This window comes from Scardinius erythrophthalmus, assembly GCF_964197995.2.
Source record: "Scardinius erythrophthalmus genome assembly, chromosome: 3".
Classification (NCBI taxonomy): Eukaryota; Metazoa; Chordata; class Actinopteri; order Cypriniformes; family Leuciscidae; genus Scardinius; species Scardinius erythrophthalmus.
In genome coordinates this window covers 8,147,362-8,169,530 of record NC_138223.1, presented here as the reverse complement: position 1 = coordinate 8,169,530, position 22,169 = coordinate 8,147,362, and the positions used below count along the sequence as shown (strand labels likewise).

The window sequence follows — 22,169 nt, the reverse complement described above, 5'->3', positions numbered from 1 at the left end:
TGAAGACTGTATGTGACTTTTTGGGTAGATAAGAAAGTGTGTCTAAGTAAGACAATGTCTCTGATTTATCATTTAGATTAATATAATTAAACATCCCAACTGTCCTGGTTTAAGTTGAAGTGTGTAACTTTATTAGATTTGCTTTCAAAACATTTCTCTGTTCCTTGAGTTTTCAGGAAACCTGTTTGAATACAATTATTTTTTACAATAATCATTTGTTGGCACAGAAATCACACACTTCAGCTTTAAATCTATCTATCTATCTATCTATCTATCTATCTATCTATCTATCTATCTATCTATCTATCTATCTATCTATCTATCTATCTATCTATCTATCTATCTATCTATCTATCTATCTATTTATTTATTAGCATTTTAATATGCAGCCAAGGTGAGTTCTACAATATCATAGAGCTGAATTGATTTAAAAATATATATATTTGAAATCAATATTTATATCCAAAATGTTACTTAAAATCCAATTTTTTTCTTTTTCTCAAATCAAATATGTAATACAATTCAGAAAAAGGCAATTAGACGTGTTTAGCAAGAATGTTTTAACAAGCATTCACTTGTCTTTGGCTGAATTGTACCATATAATAATACATAATCATAAAATCGTGCCATATATGTTCAGACATATTTCTTAACATTTTTCTCCATAATGGTTATTTATGATATGTTTATGCATGTTTTATGATGTTTTATGTATTCATTAAGACCCTTTGGTTTGAAATAAAGGACTGTGGTAATTTCTAGTTTTATTTCTCTATCACTGTTTTTCATGGATGCTTAAAGACCACTTTGCATGCTTTACAGATTTCAACCAGTTGTGGCCTACTATTTCTTGAGAGCACTTTAATGGCAGGGAATGCACTTCATGCGAGAAACTCAATGGGAGGATGTAAGTGCACTACAGAACTGTTTGATTCTCAATGCTATAATTTACAATGACTTGGGTTGTCATTTGACTCACTGTACTGTAGAATTATATGGTTTCAGCCCATATAACTGATACAAAGCTTACCTACTGTGTTAATGAAGTGGACAAAAAGTATCTATCAACATACCTCAGCATGAAGTTAGATACTTTCATTTAAACAGTTTATTTTATTTTATTTCTCTTTTTTGTTTTACATTTGACAGTTGTATTTATAGGCCTATTATTTGTTTTTGAGTATGTGATTGTTGACAGTTGGATTCTGCTTTTTTCATTGCAATCCAGTGTTGTTAGTATTATTTATATACTATTATAGTATTTATTACTATTTTGAACAAGCCTCTTTTTTTCAGGTTTTTTTTTAGTTTTGTTTTTACAATTTTCAGTTTTCATTTGAGGTTTTTTTTTTTCAGTTTTTTTTTTAGTAATTTTAGTACTTCAACTTATTTATTTCAAGAGCTGCAAAGGCAATATTTATAATTTTGGTTTTGGTTGAGTTTTTTTAATCTAATGTAATTTCCGCTTAATTTCAATTACTAGAAATAATCATTTAAATGAATGATAACACTGTAGTGTACTATTTTTATTTATTTTTTTCCTGGGTGGGTACTTAAAACCCTTTTCTGGTTTTATTTTACTTTTATTAAATTCATTATATTGTATCTGTCTTCTCCTCTCTCCCTCCTTATGTATGAGCTGTTGTTTTTTATATATATTTTTTGTTGTTGTTGCTTTTGACAGTTATATTTATAATATCTGTTATGTTTTAATGTACATCAAGGACCAAACGCCTCCATACATTCCCTCTCCGGAAATCTGGAGTCTGTCTCTCTCGCAGTGTATGCATGTGTCATAGTGTGTTTAGTGATGCACACGGGTGAAAGCATTACTTTTACTCATCACTGGGCTAAAAGGTCCAGATGTATTGTGGTGAGCCTGAGAGGAGTCAGTGCGAAGAGCAGAAGAGAGTCTATCAAAGAAGTTTAGATCATTTATACTGCTTTAAACAAACACCCTCAAATACACGGACGTAAATCTGCAGTCAGTTTATCCTAATCTAATTAATCGGGACGTTATCCATATGCACAACATTATAGCCTACAGTAAGACTGCACACACATCCCCACACGTTTACATTGATGCATATCAGAGAGAGAGAATCTGGAGATACTAATTACTCACACACATTCAAGCACATTTAAAAAAAAAAAAAAAAATGCCACTAAATGAATCAAATTGGAAGAATTAGCATAATTAAGCCCCTAATGTGGACGTTTGCGATATCCCCTTGAGCAAAACAACGGCTATAATATGCTCACAGATTAGCATGTACACTCACACATGACTTTCATACGCTGGATTGCTGTCAGTAAGTACTGCGTAAGTTCGGGATGCGTGTAATCGTGCGTGTGCGCTTTGCCGCACGACTGCGAGCGTGTGAGCGCACATACGTGTGAGCTTACACTGAGAGGTCAATGACTCCGAATAAATCTCTGAAGTGCGACTGCCACCAAACCCGATTAACATTGTATTATCATGTCACTAACATGGAGCTTGTAAAGAGTCAAGGGATTTTTTTTTCCTCTGAAGGTCTGTGTGGGGGATTGCGAGGAAACCGAGAGACCCAGATCTATCCATTTTTAGATAGTCATTTCTTATTGGCTTAATCTACTGTGAGACATTGAATGTTCATGTAGTGTTAGGTGTGTACTGTATCTCGCTCTTGTGGTGGTGGGTGTATACGTGTGCGTGTTTGTGCCAAACAGGAGAGGATGATGAGTTTCTTCTGGGTTGCAGTTTCGAAAGAATGAGTGTATGTTTGTGTGCATGCATTTGTGAGTGAGTATTTCTGAGCTTTTGCCAGAAGAGCGCGCTCTGCCTACACATAGAAGAACCCATGAAAATTCATAAGGGCGCGACGCCTACTCTTCAATACTAAAAATACAGAGGAAGATAGTTTGAGGCAAGAGAGGGAGGGAGGAAGAGAGATGGAGAGAAGGAGGTAGAGGATGACGTTCGCGAGCAGGGGAGCGTTGCACACGTGGCACACCATGCAAGGGTTTCTCTTTTTCAAATTCCACTCTCAGAGTCGCCACCTTTTATGATCGTGTGTGTGTGTGTGCGTGTGTTTCAGATAGATGTGTGAGACTTTCCTTCCAGGCCTCCATATGCGGTGTGACCAAATTTCCACATGTCACATTATGTGGCGAATCAAAGTACAGGATATTGGAGTCAGTGCACGTTTGAAATCAGAATTGACCCTAGTTAAGTTCTGGGTCTTACTGTGAACGGTTTGTCGGTGCACATTATTCCAAAAGGTTATTTTGCCTTTCGTGATCTGTAATCAAATTTCCAGTTAAATTTCGTAATGTTAAATTTCGGTCACTGTTTTAGCAAAAACAGTGGTGCCATTCATATGTAACTCCAACTTTTACGATCCAGTCAATTATAATATAATACAATTAAGTCCTGATCTGCACAAAATTACACAAAATTATTTTATGTTGTGATAATATTTTTTTGGCTGAGTTATTGGCTGCTATTAGAGATACTGGATATTTAATTGTGCATTTCCACTTATTGTTAGATTTTAATTACCTTTCATCATACTCTTAACTATTTATTTAATAAAATGTATGTCGTTTTTTTGAAAATCTTATAACAAGTAAACAATATTTTTAACATTCTATACTATTTTGTCTTAACAAATAAATATGTAACACTGAAAACAGCTGGTGTATATATATGCTACAAATGCATTTAGGAATCATAACATGTTTAATGTCATTTATACAGCGCTTTCAGTACTGCTGTACACCCAAAGCGTTGCTGGAGAATTCAAAGCGTGGGGATTATTAGGAGGCTGTGATTGATAAAAGCCAATGGAGGGAATTTAGCCAGGACACTGCTGGTACACTCCTACACTTTTTAAAGAAATGCCATTGGATTTTTATTGACCACAGAGAGACGCACACGGGAACCGTCTGCTGGCCTCACTAACCAGCAGCAGCAGCAATAGTTTTCCCAGGAATTCTCCCATCCAGGTACTAACCAGGCTCAACCCTGCTTAGCTTCAGTGGGCAACCAGTCTTGGATAACAGGGAGGAATGGCTGCGGCCATTGGGCATAACATGAGAATTACTGTCGGCTTTTCTGTACCAGCCAGAATTCTAAATATCGGTGCATTCCTAAAATTAACAAAGTATTTTTAAAACAGATATCCTGGATGCTGATTGGCATAAAGTATTTCAGTTGTGAGTAATACAAAAAATAATAACTGATGAAAAATATCTGAGTCTATCATGGCACGTTGTGCCTATATCATTGCCTTCCAGTGATGATTAATAAAAGCATGTTAATTATATAGGCTTATTGATTTTCATAATGCCATATAATACAGCTTATAATGATAAATGTATCGGTTGAACGTGAATCATATGCATTTATATGTATATGATTGTGGTCACAACTATTCAAAAGATGATTACGATTTATATAACATATGATTATAAGGTGTATTATAATGCACAATGAGTACATTATAGTGCATTAAGAATCCCATCATAATGCATTATACATACAGGCTTCATGTGCAGTGCAAGTTATTTCACATTCCATTTGGAAGCATTTTAAAATGAATCAAGTGAACTATATTAAATCTGATATATTGCATGTGAACCCAATTATGTGTTTGAGTGCGAATACACTTATGCGCCCAGAGAGTGTCAGTCTATCAGAATATGTTCATTCATAAAGTCACTTGGGAGAGAGACCACACAAATAAAGCCAAGTTATGACTAATTTTGCGTTCAAAAACACGGCAAATGGGAACAGTTTATGCAAATGCAATGTTATTTTAGGTGAGTTCCCGGGTGGAGGCAGAAGTCAAAATGTTTGGATTAAATATATCGCCATTAGACATACCATCAAGCAGAACGTGATGAAATTCAATTTCAGTACAATAAAAGAGTAATACTCTGTGGAATGGAATTGACATAAATTGATGCATTTTCAAACGGTAAGCCTGAAGGGTGTCTAATAAACACATTGCATGGCCAAAAGAATGTGAACACCCACTTTTAATTAACAGGTTCAGATACTGTATATCTGCTGCATATATTCAGATACACTATATTGCCAAAGGTATTAGGACACCCCTCCAAATCATTGAATTCAGGTGTTCCAGTCACTTCCATGGCCCCAGTTGTATAAAATCAATCACCTAGGCATGTAGACTGCTTATACAAACTTTTGTTAAAGAATGGGTCGCTCTTAGGAGCTCAGTGAATTCAAGTGTGGTACTGTGATAGGTTGCCACCTGTGCAATAAGTCCATTTGTGAAATTTCCTCACTACTAAATATTCCACAGTCAACTGTTAGTGGTAACAAAGTTGAAGCAATTTGGAGCAACAGCAACTCAGCCATGAAGTGGTAGGCCAACTTTCTGCAGAGTCAATAGTTACAGACTTCCAAACTTCGTGTGGTGTTCAGATTAGCTCAAGAACAGTGTGTAGAGAGCTTCATGGAATAGGTTTCCATGACAGAGCAGCTGCATCCAAGCCTTACATCACCAAGTGCAATGCAAAGAGTCGGATGCAGTGGTGTAAAGCAGGCCGCCACTGGACTCTAGATCAGTGGAGACGTTTGCTCTGGAGTGACAAATCACGCTTTTCTGTCTGGCAATCCGATGGACGAGTCTGGGTTTGGCAGTTGCCAGGAGAACGAGTCTTGCCTGACTGCATTGTGCCAAGTGTAAAGTTTGGTGGAGGGGGGATTATGGTGTGGGGTTGTTTTTCAGGGGTTGGGCTTGGCCACTTAGTTCCAGTGAAAGGAACTCTTAATGCTTCAGCATACCAAGACATTTTGGACAATTTCATGCTCCCAACTTTGTGGGAACAGTTTGGGGAAGGCCCCTTCCTTTTCCATCATGACTGCACACCAGTGCACAAAGCAAGGTCTATAAAGACATGGATGAGCGAGTTTGGTGGGGAGGAACTTGACTGGCCTGCACAGAGTCCTGACCTCAACCCGATTGAACACCTTTTAGGATGAAATAGAGCGGAGAGCCAGGCCTTCTCGTACAACATCAGTGCCTGACCTCACAAATGCGCATGCTAGAAGAATGGTCAAAAATTCCCTTAAACATACTCCTAAACCTGTGGAGAGCCTTTCCAGAAGTGCTGAAGCTGTTATAGCTGCAAAGGATGGGCCAACTCCATGTTAAACCCTACGGATCAGGAATGCACATAAAGGCAGATGTCCCAAAACTTTTGGCAATATAGTGTATGTGTGTGCAGCCATGCAGTCTTATTTTAAGCTGAATAAAGCATGTTCTGATCCAGCATGACAATGCACAACGGATTTAGCTGAGTCTGGTGTGGAAGAACTCGCACAAAGCCCCGATCTGAATCCTATGAACACTTTTGGGATGAATTCGGCTGTGTGCCAGACCCCATCACCCAACATCAGTATCTGACCTCACTGATGCTCAATTCTGAATGGGAGCAAATCCCTGCAGCCATGTTCCAACATCTTGTAGAAAGTCTTCCCAGAAGAATAGCATGCTGTTAAATGTTCAGCAAGCACATATTGGTAAACTGTTCGACTGTTCAGCTATTTTTGGCCTTGAAGTATGTATACAATCTAACAAATAATTCATTTCAATGTTGTAAATGTCGGCTTTTCTGTATTAGTCAGAATTTAAATATTGGTGCATTCCTAAAATTAATGTATTTTAAAACATAGATATCCTGGATGCTGATTGGTCGATATAGTATTCCAATTGTGAATATTTCACAAAATAGTTACAGCTATAATGCAAAATATCTGTTCACGTAGCTATATATATATATATATATATATATATATATATATATATATATATATATATATATATATATATATATATATATATATATATATATATATACACTCACCTAAAGGATTATTAGGAACACCTGTTCAATTTCTCATTAATGCAATTATCTAATCAACCAATCAAATGTGCCATCCTTGCTGCACACTTCAGATGAATGTGTCTAAGTTTTACACTCAGGGTACATTACAGCATGTTTTCTATGTACGACGTTCTCAATATAATTCATAATCCCACGTTTATAATGAACAACGCTTTATGGTTATTTCAAACGGTGTACGCACAGATTGACAGCTCACTCATGAGCGAGGGTGGGTCTGTGTTGAAACGGGTCTGTCAATCACCATTGTGGGAGGGGCGTCCGACCGTGTGACGTCACACGGTCTAACGGCTTGATTTAGAAGAGGGGAAAACATATAAGAAGATTTAAAAAAAAAACACTGGATGGATTTTTATCATTTTATGATGGTTGTGTACAGGCACTGCCAACACACATGTCAGTACAATCAACTTGTAAAAGTGCATGTACCATTATATGACCCCTTTAAGCAATTTTGAGCATGGCATGGTTGTTGGTGCCAGACGGGCCGGTCTGAGTATTTCACAATCTGCTCAGTTACTGGGATTTTCACGCACAACCATTTCTAGAGAAATCAGCCCAGAACTACACGGGAGGAGCTGGCCAATGACCTGAAAAGAGCTGGGACCACCGCTTCCAAGGTTACTGTTGGTAATACACTAAGACGTCATGGTTTGAAATCATGCATGGCACGGAAGGTTCCCCTGCTTAAACCAGCACATGTCAAGGCCCGTCTTAAGTTTGCCAATGACCATTTGGATGGAGTCATGGGAGAAAGTCATGTGGTCAGATGAGACCAAAATAGAACTTTTTGGTCATAATTCCACTAAACGTGTTTGGAGGAAGAAGAATGATGAGTACCATCCCAAGAACACCATCCCTACTGTGAAGCATGGGGGTGGTAGCATCATGCTTTGGGGGTGTTTTTCTGCACATGGGACAGGGCGACTGCACTGTATTAAGGAGAGGATGACCGGGGCCATGTATTGCGAGATTTTGGGGAACAACCTCCTTCCCTCAGTTAGAGCATTGAAGATGGGTCGAGGCTGGGTCTTCCAACATGACAATGACCCGAAGCACACAGCCAGGATAACCAAGGAGTGGCCATGTTAGAAGCATATCAAGGTTCTGGCGTGGCCTAGCCAGTCTCCAGACCTAAACCCAATAGAGAATCTTTGGAGGGAGCTCAAACTCTGTGTTTCTCAGCGACAGCCCAGAAACCTGACTGATCTAGAGAAGATCTGTGTGGAGGAGTGGGCCAAAATCCCTTCTGCAGTGTGTGCAAACCTGGTGAAAAACTACAGGAAACGTTTGACCTCTGTAATTGCAAACAAAGGCTACTGTACCAAATATTAACATTGATTTTCTCAGGTGTTCAAATACTTATTTGCAGCTGTATCATACAAATAAATAGTTAAAAAATCATACATTGTGATTTCTGGATTTTTTTTTTTTAGATTATGTCTCTCACAGTGGACATGCACCTTCGATGACAATTTCAGACCCCTCCATGATTTCTAAGTGGGAGAACTTGCAAAATAGCAGGGCGTTCAAATACTTATTTTCCTCACTGTATGTATATGTATGTATATATATATGTATATATATAATACATTAATTCTTTAATTCCGCTAAGCATTACCGTAATAAAATCTCTGAATATCACTTAAGTGATTGTTTGTGTTGGACATGTATAAATGTCTAAAAATCCAATAGTTAATCTTTGTCTAAGATTTATATATTTTTATTACGTTTATTCCACAAAAAGAAATGAGCATTTGAATAACAAATTATATTTTTAAGGTATACTTGTAGTAAAGGTATGTTGTTATGAGAAGAAGGGAAGGGAACCGGCGAACATTTAACACACTTTAATAATCATAACATAAACAAATACAAAATGAAAGTAAAGCACATAAACAAAACACGACATAAACGTAAATGTCTCCTCCTTTTATGCTTCCTCTCCTCCGCGAGAGATACGAGACCGGTGCGTCACACAGGTGTAACATATTAAAGTATTTGTGACAATTTCTAACTAAAGATTTCAGAATGGAGAAATTATACTGATTAGTTACAAGAACTTCAACTATTACTCATTCCTTATCAATATTCATCATTTTTAACGTCAACTTAAGAAACGGAGTAAGCTGGACACAATTATCAATCGTGTGCAAAAAGAGGGAAATCGGATTATTCTCAGCTTCTTTGATACAGACTGTAATATGATGTTGTTTTGTGGATTTTACAGCTTTAAAATGTATTCGATACGTTTAGGTGTCACCATTAAACTGCGTACATCATAGAGTGTATTGGATAATGGAAAAAAGTCTGAGCTATTATTTGTAGAGCTGTTATTATTAAAATGGAAAGAATTTATACACTTCATTACTCTTGCTTGTTCTAGCATCTCTCTTGTGCATTTTGGGGATAAATAAGGAACATTTCCTGTTTTGCTGGGCATTTCATGTAGCTGTCAGTAGATGCAAAGACCTAGTTTCTCTCGTGTGTGTGTGTGTGTGTGTGTGTGTGTGTGTGTGTGTGTGTGTGTGTGTGTGTGTGTGTGTGTGTGTGTGTGTGTGTGTGAGAGAGAGAGAGAGAGAGAGAGAGAGATGGGGATGACAAGACAGTTGAAAGTCTGGAACATTACACAGGTGGCCCCCTACATGTTTAATTCATGGCGAGTGTTATATATTTATTTTTTAATGTGATATCTCAAAATTTAATATGCATCTCCTGAGTGTTGACTTGTCAGAGTGTGGGCTGCAGCGATGATGTCATCTTGACATACTGACTACCCGTGGACCAAACTTCAGAAACAACACACAAAGAGCATCTCAGTTAAAAAAAGATTGGGTCATTGGGACAAAAGCTGCTGTTTAATGGGCTGACAACTTTTGTTTGGTTGTTTCCAGCCCTTCAGGTTCAAGATCGTGCCTAACAATACATGACGTCCTGACAACTTCACACACAGTACCTATTAGTCACAAATGGGTGACTGCAAATGGGTTGTTCTAAGAAAACTGTGCCATTTGTGCCTAAAGTTTCATTTGATAAGGTTACTGCTGTGCTGAGCTTGCAAAAATCATATTTTAAGCCTGAAGTAACGGGGCCAAAACTGATATATAGACACTTGGGTTCACCATAGACCACTGGATATTTAGATATGGGGGTTTCAATGGTCAATTCTATTAAAGAACCCAAAAATCAGAATTCTGTCATAATTTACTGACCTTCATGTCAGTGCAAACCTCTATGGATTTCTTCAGTGGAACACAAAAGATATAAAACTATAACTATAACTTTTAAAAAACTATAAGTTATTGGGGTCATTATTTCAGCCCTGTCACATTTTGTCACAAATTTGGAAATCATATCCTCGTAAGTCAGAAAGATTAATCTGAATGTATTTGAGTCTCTTATGTTTACCCAGGCTGCATTTATTCAAAAATACAGTAAACATTATTGTGAAATATTACAATAACTGTTTTCTATTTTAATATATTCTGTTAAAAGAAAGGGGCCCTCCTTCAAAAAGCGCAATGTGCTCTGATTGGTCGGCTGAACCGGTGTGTTGTGATTGGTCAACTGCTTTGTGTGTGTTTTTTGCATATGCCATGGACGGGAATTATTAAAAAAATATAAATAAATCAAGACTACAATTGAGGAATTTCAGGGAGTTCAGAAATAGTGTGCACTAATATAGAGAACAACTCCCTTTAATATGGACTTTAAGTGGAGTGAAAACAGCAACATTAAACACTAAAGAAAGTTGAAAATGTAAAAAAAAGCATAATAGGTCCTCTTTAAATATTTGAATAAAATGTATTATTATTACTTTTATTATTATAATTTGTATCATTTGATCAATTTAATCAATTCTATTCAACCCAGACCAAAGTTGAACATGCATCCCAGCTAAAGCACTGTGGCTTGTGTGTGTGTGTGTGTGTGTGTGTGTGTGTGTGTGTGTGTGTGTGTGTGTGTGTGTGTGTGTGTGTGTGTGTGTGTGTCACTTTCTAACTTCCTCAAATGTCACTGTAAATTGGAAATATCCAGTCAAGTAATTCACTTTTGATCCAGATTATATCTTTCTCAAATACTCGCCCTGTGATTTCTTCTTAAAATACCCTATAAGTCTCACTAATTGCTCTCCAGGGGGGCGGATGTCTAACCCTTGAATAATTTTTACTTTTAGTTCACTTAGTAGACTTACCTACTCCGAGTGGATCCGTTCCTCGGGCACAGCACGGAATAAAGGTCTACCATTAATTTGAAGAGTGTGAAGCACTGGTCACAGTTAATTACCTTTGTTGGTGTGTGTGTGCGTGTGTGTGTGTGTTTTAGCAGGTTTTAATAGGCTTGGGACGAGGTCAGCACTTAGAACTTCTCTACCAGGGAATCTCCATTAGACCTAATTGTGGAAAGAACACATTTTAGTAACAGATGGACCAAAGTTTCCAGTTGGTCTGTAACAGTAGCCCATAAACACACACGCACAGACACACACTTAAGTAGGGCAACCTGACGATAGACCCGAAATGAGAACACACACTTGCAACTCAAGCTGTCAACCTCCGGTAGTTTTTACAGCACATTTTTGCAAGTTTGGCAGGTGTTGACCTTAATGTGTGTGTGTGTTTATATGTATTTGAACAGGCACAGGTCTGTAACTTCAAGAATTTGCTTTCCATGGTAGTTTTATACAGGCTTTGTCTTCTAAGAACAACATTTGCTACTCCAGTGCAGTAATGAACATATTTAATGTGCCGATAGCAAAGCTAGTTTGAATGTAGCTTTGCACACTCTTAGAAAAGCTATAGCTATATGCATATATCGATGCTTAAACAATTAAAGGGCCACTTGACCCATAAATCAACTTCTGTCATTTACTCACCTTCATGTTTTTCCAAACCTCTGCGGCTTTCTGTCTACTGTGGAACACAAAAATAAGGTGTTTTGCAAAAAAAAAGAAAAAATTATAGTTTTTTTAGATAGGTTTATTTTTTATATATTCATGTATTTATTTTTTGTCCGTACAATAACAGTCATTGGGGTCTAATGTTGATTTTTTTATGTTCCTCAGAAGAAAGAAAGTGATACAACTTTGGACCAACATGAGGGTGAGTAATTGATACCATTTTCAAAGAAAGTTATTTATTTGTTACTATATTTCAACCCTGTCCCATTTTGTCAAGTTTGTAATTCATATCCTTATAATTTGAAAAGCCACAATAATGTTCAGAAGTTTGGGGTCGGTAAGATTTTCAATTTTTTTTTTATTCAGCAAGGATTCATCATATTGATCAAAACTGACCGTTTATAATGTTACAAAAGATTTCTATCTTAAATAAACGCTATTTTATAACTTTATATTCATCAAAGACTCCTGAAAAGGAAAATGTGTCCACAAAAAAGCAGCGCAACTCTTTTCAACAGTGACAATAATAAATGTTTCTTAAACACCAAATCATATTTCTGAAGGATCATGTGACACTGAAGACTGGAGTAATGATGCTGAAAATTCAGCTTTGGCATCACAAGAATAAATTACATTTTAAAATATATTCAAATAGTAAAATGTTATTTTAAATTGTAATAATATTTCACAATATTGCTGGTTTTTACTGTAATTTTAATCAAATGAAATGCAGACTTGGTGAGCATTAAAGACTTCTTTCAAAAACATTTTTTTTTTTAAATCACACTTCACACTTTTGAAAATAAGGGTCTTTTTGGGTGCAGTCAGATTACTATTCATTTGGCACAAAAACAGTATGGCTCTCGTTTAATTTCACCAAAAGTAATTGCGAAATCCTGAACACTCTGTCTGCCATTGGTCAGAAAACGGATGGCCCCGCCCCAAATTCATGTCATTGGTTGAGCCACTGTTGCTGATCTCGTTTAAATCTTTTCCTCAAACACCATTTTGTGATTTATGCTTTTCTGGGATTTTCCCATATTTTAAATGACTATTAAAATAAGAAAGTGGAGACAGAACAGTCTGTTTATCGAATGAAAATCATCTTCTCACTGAAGCTGCGCGTGAACATTTAACAGCCCCGAAGGGACAAATGCATAATCACACGCGTTCACGGTGTAAAGTTACTCCATGAATTACAGTTGTTTATGTTGACGTCCTGCTCCCGTTCACATTTCAGCAAGCTTTGTGCGACAGGGAAATGAACAGAAAGGCAGTCGTTTGGTCACTTTGAAGATTTCAGCAAAAACATTTTGGATTTCTGACATCCCCTAGCATAAATCAAGTTGTTTCCAGTCAGCCAGTTGATGCCGCCTTTAGTTAGTTACTCCTGTTATGCTAGATGAGCAGATTTCCATCTCCATCATAGATCTTTCACCTTCTCAGCCGGATGTCTAGTTCTATACAACAGCTTACACTGATGGTTTCCAACAAATCAACTGCATGCATTATTAAATTTCTTCCTACTGCAATGCATCTTCAAATGGATCTTGTCAGAGAAAACTTCACAGAATACTGGGTCTGAACCCCTCAGAGAATGCCATAGGGTACCTTTAAGCGACCTGTGGGAGGATTGATTCCCATAGAGAAGAGCAATGAGCAGAAACCTAGTGAGGAATCAGACCCGAGGGGAGCCTGTCCTCCTTTAATTGGCAGTGGGCAATTACTGTACTATAGTTAGAGGTTGTTCAGTCTTGCTAACTCATTAAACATATATTAAGGGGTTTGGGATTACTTTGGGGTTTTGGAGACATTCGGATGAAAAAAAACAAAAAACAAAGAAGCTGAGAGTGCGTGGGAGTAATTTGCAACTTGACGGCAGTTGGAAGAGGGTGTAGAGACCAGCAGGCTTCTTCTGTCGCTAACCAAGAGAATGAACGCTGCCAATCCAACACAACGCACCATTGTAGAGGTTCACTTTCGTTCATTGATTCGTTTATTGAACTGATCTGTGATAGGCAGAAGTGTCATTTCCATTCAGACTGAGGTACATGAACCCCAAGTGGATTTATAATGTAACAATTGTCGTGTTTGACTAAAATTCTGTAGCAGAACGCATGCATTTGTCTACATTTAGTCTGTCCAGTAAAGTAAAGTAACCAAAACTATTACAATTATTTTTTGTAATTTAAATAAAGCTAATATATATATAGTAGTTGTCAAGGCAACTTTCTAATAACAACTAATAAAACTAAAACTAATTTAAAAAAGACAAGTTTATTAAAAATGATTCAAATTTAAACTAAAATTAAAATGAAAACTAAAACATTTTAATACTATATTAGTGTCTAAATAACACTAGTCACATAATTTGCTATAAACTGAATGGTTTATTAAAATAATTATTATAATAATAATTTAAAAACACTATATTCTATTGGGGTTTTAGCTCTATTATGCTCTGTATGTCGGCATTTGTCTCCAATATGTATATGTGTACTTCTCTGCATGAATTTCTTGTTAATATACTTAATTGTTTTTGATTAAATGCTTAATTGCTTAACATAAAATGTCACCATGATGGTTCCCATAGTGAATGCACATAGAGAGGAAAGCACTTGCAGTTTTAAATTATTGACAATGTCACATGAGCATTCATTACACAAAACAGCGATCATGAAATGCCCAAAAATGCCACTCACAGACATATAGAAACACGGAAAGGAAAACACTCTGCTGATTGTTTTAATAGAGGAACAAACTCATCCTGACATTACAAGAGAACAAGTTACTGAACACAACTATACAAATAAAACTGGCAAACGGTCAAACAATGCAACTGTATTATTTATTCATGCCTCAGTGCATGCTGGGATCCCTAGCACTCAGAGAAAGCAGCATCTGTGCCGCTATGGTATATAGAAATAAAATGAGCATTTGCTGTAGTTGTGACAGCTAAAGACTCCAAGCTATGCCATTACGATTCAAGCCAGAACAATTCCAAAATTCACGAGACCCAAGTTAGATTCAACCACAAGGCATTTGCTACCCGCCGGGCCACATCTCCAACAAACTAGCAAAATTTAATGGGAATAATGGCTGATTTAATTTGATCAATATTTTTTGTCTGTTCTCTCTCTTTCTCTGTAATGAGGTCATGTCATTTTTGGTGTCACACTATCTGCCAAATGTTCACACACAGTTACTTAGCGGACTACAATAAAAAATGTTGTGAGATTCTCTTTTGACTTCTAGAAGATCGACCATTCCATTAACAAACACACACACACTTAAAGACACACAGAGTGCATGAACTGTTTACAGAGTGATATTTATTCAGTTGGACACCCACTAAGTACATAATTTATCATGCCATGCACACTCATTTTATTCACATATTTATGATGAACTCTCTGCTCCCCATACACATACATGAACACACACACTTTGACACGTAATTATATATTTATGATACACACACACAAATTCCCACACTTACATGTTTTTTATCTAGGCTTCATGAATGCATTTATGAAAGGTACACACAAGTTCTCATACACTGATTTCAGACGCAAATGCAGCATCATGAACATACATTTGTTCTGACTGTCCATTAGCCTACATACTAACTCTGGTCCATGCACATTAGTTATAGGATATTTATTACAACTTTACAGTATGTTTACACTGTAAAAAGATCAGTTATTCATGGCAACTTGTGTTTTTACATTAACTCATCTACATAATTAAAGCAATTTAAGTAATTTAATTTAAGTTGAAATGACTTGGACAACCAGGTTGGTTATACTTTAAGGCAGCTCCTGAACTTAAGTTTTTAAGTTGAAATAAGTGGATTTTTTTTTTTTACAGTGGCAAAGTACTTTCTGTCCATCTATTCATGCATCTACCATTTACCAATATATTGTTTCATTAAACCCTGATGAATATATTCTCCGTTTGCTTTAAATGAAACTTAAATGGTTTCGATGGTTTTAGGAAATAGCATTTCAGAAACTTTATTTATGAAGTACGGAACAAATAGATTTAATAAAGTTAGTATTTTAAATGAAAAAGTAAGAATGAATAAAAAGTACTTTACAGTTTTTCTGAATTGCTAAAGCACTAAACCCCATTGTCTGAATCAAATTCTCAATAGCCTAAACCAATTTCTACAAAACCTTAGACACTAGGTGCGTTTCCATTACAGATTTGCACAAAACACTTGCGATTTTTTCTAAATGTTGACAAAAAACTATTGCAAAATGACGGTGTTTCCATTAACCGATGTTATGCGACTAAAACTTCATTTTTCCTCTCGCGATAAGTCATTCCAAAAATCATAGCAATGGACGTTGGTAGGTTTATGTATCTCAGCCACTGCACTGCCCATTATTATTAATCAAAGGAGACGTATGTGTGTTATCCAATCATTAAGTCAAGTCAAGTCATCTTCATTTATATAGCGCTTTTAACAATGTAGATTGTCTCAAAGCAGCTTTACAGAGATAAGCGTATAATTTAAGGTAACAGAGATTGTTTCGGCTTTACAGCAGAGTTAAGTTATTTCCATCTAAAGTTAGTTTTAATTGATTTGGTTCCGTCGCAATGATCATTTGTTATTAAATTAGGGACCGCTAAGACGACACCATTCTCTCTACACAGACTTTAAACGCGAACCTGTGAGAAACGCTGATGGCAGTCACATGCGCATTTAGAATGGGTTCTATAGTTATGTGTGTTAGAATATACGCAGGTTTGGAATTCCCTACAAGCCAAGCCTAAACAAAATACTTGTCTTTCCTTATAAATTTTGATAAGGAATTTTATTTTATTTGTTGCTTTGGGGTAACCCTTAGCCTATACTTGGAGCGGCATATATGAGGTGTTTCTGGGTGTTTCTCACTCATTTCTGCTTCGAGGTCTTGATTGTGGCATTTCTTTGAGGTTTAGAATCCAGTATTCCTGTAATTCTTCTGTCTTTTATGAATTTAATAAAGAACTCTGTCTCGTATTCTGTCCAAACACACCCGCGTCATCTACGTCAGGTGACCTGCAAATGCACAAAAACTGTTTCCATTGCAGTTTTTGCGAAATATTTCTTTTTCGAATTGCCTGAAAAACCACCTCATGCGAGCATAAAAACTTTTTGGCGATAAATGGGAGTTTTTTGCGAAATTGACGTGTTTCCATTTTCAATTTTCAATTTCCCCGCAATTTGAAGGGTAATGCAAACACGCCCACTGTTTGCAAATCTCGTGCACTCTTTTTGCATAACTCTAAACACATTCTCACTCACTAAAACACATTTTGCACTGTGATGCATTATGTTTCAATACACTAAACACAAGAGGCAAAAGTTAAACACAACTATAACACAGTTTTCAACGTTTACACACAATGATTCAAATTTGATCAAACCAACTGTATGAAATATGAGCCAGTTCAGAGTGCACAGGTGACACTGAATGATGATACGTACAATAGATGGAAACAATCTGAGGGAGAGGAAGAGTATGTGAAAGATGAGGATGAGAAAGAGGCTTGATGTGTGTGGGACTAGAGGGATTTTCACTTCGTCTGGTGAGAGACAACATTGCCTGTGATGTGGACAAAGTCCTCAGGCCAGAGCCAGCAGGAAGACATGATGCTGAAACAGAATCAATCTCTCATTGACCTTGATTTAGCAGTTGCACAACTTGCAGTATTTGAGTGTAATGTAACGTGCTTTTCATTTAGAGTTTAGAGTAGTATAATTGTAGTACACAATATACAATATACAGATTTTTCTCGATTGCTAACACACTATAACTGTTCAGTTGACCCAATTTCATTCAGTTCTAGAAACAAAGACACGTTTCTCAAAACGTTTAACACATTTCACCTGTTTTCACACACATTCCAACTTTCTCTCTGTTTTCTGCAAAACTCTACACAAAAATGCCCTCATTTTGCAGAGGTTTAACTGTGTTCTCATTTAGAAAACACAAGTACACAATATAATTACCTCAGGTGTGACACTGAGAACTCAAATAACACACATTTATCCATGTGTATACATTACAGTTTTTCTGAATTGCTAAAACCCATTTCTTGAAACCATAACTCACTTTCTCAAAACCTTAAAGGTCCCGTTTTACATGTGTTTTTGAAGCTTTGATTGTGTTTACAGTGTGCAATATAACATGTGTTCATGTTTCGCGTGTAAAAAAAACAGTATTTTTCACACAATTTACTTATCTGTATACCGCTGTTTTCACTGTCCTAAGAACGGGCTGATGACTTCCTTGTTCTATGAAGTCCCTCCTTCAAAAATACATAGCGAGTTCTGATTGTGCCAGCGGTTCCTGTGTTGTGATTCGACAGCAGCTTAGCGCAGGTTGCCCGGAAAGGTCACGCCTCTTACCATAACGTGGAGATGCATGCGCTCAGGGAAGGCCAAACAAAGGTGATTGGACTCCGGGATGAAAATAACAGCGTCTCGACGACATGGCGACAAACGCACTCTACAAACGCAACTCTTCCTCTTCTCCGTGGGAGCGCAACAAGACCACGCCCCCTTTTTTGTGTATTCCTGTGGGTGGAGGTTAGTCAAAAAACTGTTCTAGTGACGTCATTAAAGAAGGAAGTAGAGGGATGTAGTCCAAACCGGCCGTTCGATGTAGGCGACTTCTGTTAAATAAAATATCTCGCTTGGCATTGAACTTTGAGCTTTATAATTTTACAGATATTATTTATACTCTAACAACAACATTACGCACTAACTAAAATTTGAAACATGGGATCACGAAGAACGGGACCTTTAAACACAAAACCAAATTTTCAAACCACATTCACAGAACCTCTGACTCTTCTGGCAAAATCAAACAATTGCCTCAAAACCATTTTATCTGTTCTCAAACTCAAACAATGCTTTCAGGTCATACACACAGCAAGTCAATATTATAAACACTACAGATCATTCGTTAGACACTACATCAAAAAATGGAGAACACAGAATCCAGCATGAAGTTACAGGAAAAAAAGTATACTGTAACAAAGTAAAAAAAAAAAAAAAGCAATTACATAAAGTATAGTAATGACAACTTACAGTAGTAAGGTGAATAAATTGTATACTGTATCCACTGCTAGTAATAGTATTGTACTGAATATTGAATAGTAGGCCTATCGAATGTCTGTATATTCAGCACTTGCATACTGTGAAAATATAGTGACCCAACTGCAAAAGACAAAAAGGTTACAGTAAAAAAACTCTTAATGAAAAGCATGTTACAGTAAAGTACACTCAGAAGAGTTGTGCAACTGCAAAATCAAGGTCAGTGAGAGAGATTGTATTCAGCTTCATGTCTTCATGTTGGTCTGGCCGGAGGAGTTTCTCCACATCTCAGACAATGTCATCTCTGCAGGCAAAGGAAAAACCCTAAAGCAGATCCAGCCTTGACAACATTCTCCAACTTGCTCTTCCTCGTCCTCATCTTCGTCCTTTTTCACCTCCTCTTACACTCTTAGAAAGAATGTGTCAAAAATGACACAACCTGTGTTAAATTTTAACACATCCGTGGGTGAGCTCCAGGACTACTAGATTTGTGTTAATTTCAACTCATTCACTGTGTTAATGAGTTTAACACACTAAATGTGTCAGAAAGGTTAACATAAAAGATGTGTAAACATGTGTAAAATATGTGTAAAAGATGTGTAAACATGTGTAACATTACCACATTATGTGCTATCCTTGGCTACACACACTGTGTTAAGAAAGGTATCTAAAATCCTAAATCCTAAACAAAATAAGCATTTGACAAAATAAAGTCTGTGGTTGATTATCTTATTTATTATGACTGACATATCAACAATTAAATTCAATCCAGAATAGAACAATACAATTTAAAGCAGTCAAAAAGGAAATGTCCAACATAGGATAAAACAGTTATTTTCTCAATCTCATTAGGTAACATGACACACTTCCCCACCTTCAAAATAATTTCACTTATTTCCAAAACATTTTTGGCTTGATGTACATTGGTGGCCAAGTTTAGAAAATATTAAGCATTTTAATGTTTTTGAAAGAAATCTCTTATGCTCACCAAATATTTTATTTGATACAAAAGTACAGTAAAAACAGTAAATATTGTGAAATATTATTACAATGTAAAACAGCTGTTTTCTATTTGAATATATTTAAAAAATATTTTATTCATGTGATCAAAGCTGAATTTTCAGCATCATTACTCCAAGTTTTCAGTGTCACATGATCCTTCAGAAATCACTCTTATACGATGATTTGATGCTCAAGAAACAGTTCTCATTATTAGTATCAATGTCTGGACCACCCAAGAGGACGTTTGACTGACATGTAACGCAACCAATCACAGTTCGTTTTGTTCTGCGTCATGTTTAGGGGCGTGATAATATATGATGTTGATGTCCCTACAATAACAGACTGGCTGCATCTAATAAATTATTCATTCAAGAACGTTAAACAATGGAGCCGCGAACTTCAAGTACTTTTGAAAATCCAGTGTTTAGTTGATCCTGGTAAGCGCTCATTGTCACAGTTGTAAGCACAATAGCATTCTTCTTCCACGAGGGGTTTTGGTGTCACGGCATTTGTTTCCAGGCGAACCGATAAAGAACACGACACTCACATCTCCCGAACATCCTGTAGAATTCAACCAATCAGATCGCGACTTTGAAACTCCTGAAGTGTTTCCAGAAAAGTGTGACATATGCATCAGTCCCCTGTTTCCTGGATGCAAACGTGTCCACCAACACAAATGTGCTCAGTTCTTCTTCAGAGAAGATCGCAGTTCCAACACTATATAAAAATATAATAGGGAGAGAGAGAGAGGAGAAAATTACACAAGCATCAAATTGTTTTTAATCTCCATCATACTATAATTCAGAATATATATATTTGTAAGTAACACCCTTTTGTCAGCACATTCAAACATTTCAGTTGAACTGTAAACTAAATTATGCCAGATTAAATTTTAATACTTACATTTCCTTAATTCTCTCCAAAAATGCTGAGATTCGTAGGCTTAACTGCAATCAGGGATTTAGGCTAGCCAATTTCAACTTGTTTGCAGTGAAGGGACAGCTGTTTGAGACAAATACACAGTAAGATACATGATGCAAGAAATCCCCATGTGATGATCTTTTTCTTTCCCTCAGTAGTTAACCTACCTGTGCGCTGATAGGCTATGCTTATTAGGCACCTTCCTGGTCAGGTCGGACTCCTTGGCCTAATAATAGATCAAAAGAATGCAAAAATAAAAACTTAAGTTGTTTAGAATGCTTGATTTGATATGAATTAATGATTTAGTGAGTTTTACTGCAATGCTTACCTGAATAAATTAAATCTGGTGAGACTGAACACGGTGGTCGGTGGAAAATGGTCCATCTTCTGATTGGTTCATTTGCTGTGTAATAAATATTAGACATAATGCAAAGGTCACTTATTTTATATAAAGTTAGCACATGTAACGTTATTGTATGCTAACAGTTAAAGGGGTGGTTGATTGCTATTTCACTTTTTTCATTTTAAATACTGTGTAATGTTGCTGTTGGTGCATGAACAGTATCTGCAAAGTTGCTGCGCTTAAAGTTCAACGTAAGCGGAGATATTGTCTTTTAAAAATCAGGAAGTTTAATGCCTACAAAAACGTCTCGAATGGGACTACAACGAGATACTTCCCGGGTTTTATACGTAACTAACCCATACATTTACATCCACCCTCCCTCCGGAACATGTTCTGCTGTCGAAGAGGAGGAGTTATAGTGGAGAGCTGTAGCTGTCAGGTCTTCTGTGTTCAGGCTTCCAACAGACGCTGTAGTTCGTCAACAATGGTTAAAATTTAAGTTTGATTATGTTCCTGACAATTACAATCGTAGTTTAGCTCTCTGTGCTGCACATTTTACGGAAGACAGCTTCCAGAATCTACACGAGTTCAATGCCGGATTCAACAAGAAACTATTACTACAACATGAAGCAGTTACAGCTTTAAAACCAGAGGCCACAACCTGCAAGTAAGGTTTAATCATTTTAAATGTATTTGCCTGTATAATTTAAGACGTAATGTTTTAGTTTTATCAAGGATGTAAAAAAATGCCAGCTGGCTTTAGTATATGACAAACGCGTACAAACATTTTGGACCCGAATTTGTAATATGTACAAATTTTGTAAACGTATTTTCCATGTATACTTTATGACGTAGTTTTTTGATTTGATCAAGAACGCAAACCAATGCCAAAGCTGTTTGTTTATAGTAGCTAGTTAGTTCGATGCTATTTTGTGTGTATAAGACAAACGTGTACAAACTTCAAAAAATTATCGCAACAGCGAACTTCAGCT

The 22,169-nt window shown here is 36.6% G+C and overlaps 1 long non-coding RNA gene across 1 annotated transcript; it reads right to left on the bottom strand.

Annotated features, from left to right (window-relative positions):
• Positions 1–19,699: 19,699 nt before the first annotated feature.
• LOC308687841 lies at positions 19,700–21,248 on the bottom strand. The gene is made up of 4 exons (XR_014029809.1): positions 21,163–21,248; positions 21,002–21,060; positions 20,817–20,915; positions 19,700–20,630 (listed from the first exon to the last, which is right to left on the bottom strand). It is a non-coding gene; the product is annotated as an uncharacterized lncRNA (long non-coding RNA).
• Positions 21,249–22,169: the final 921 nt, after the last annotated feature.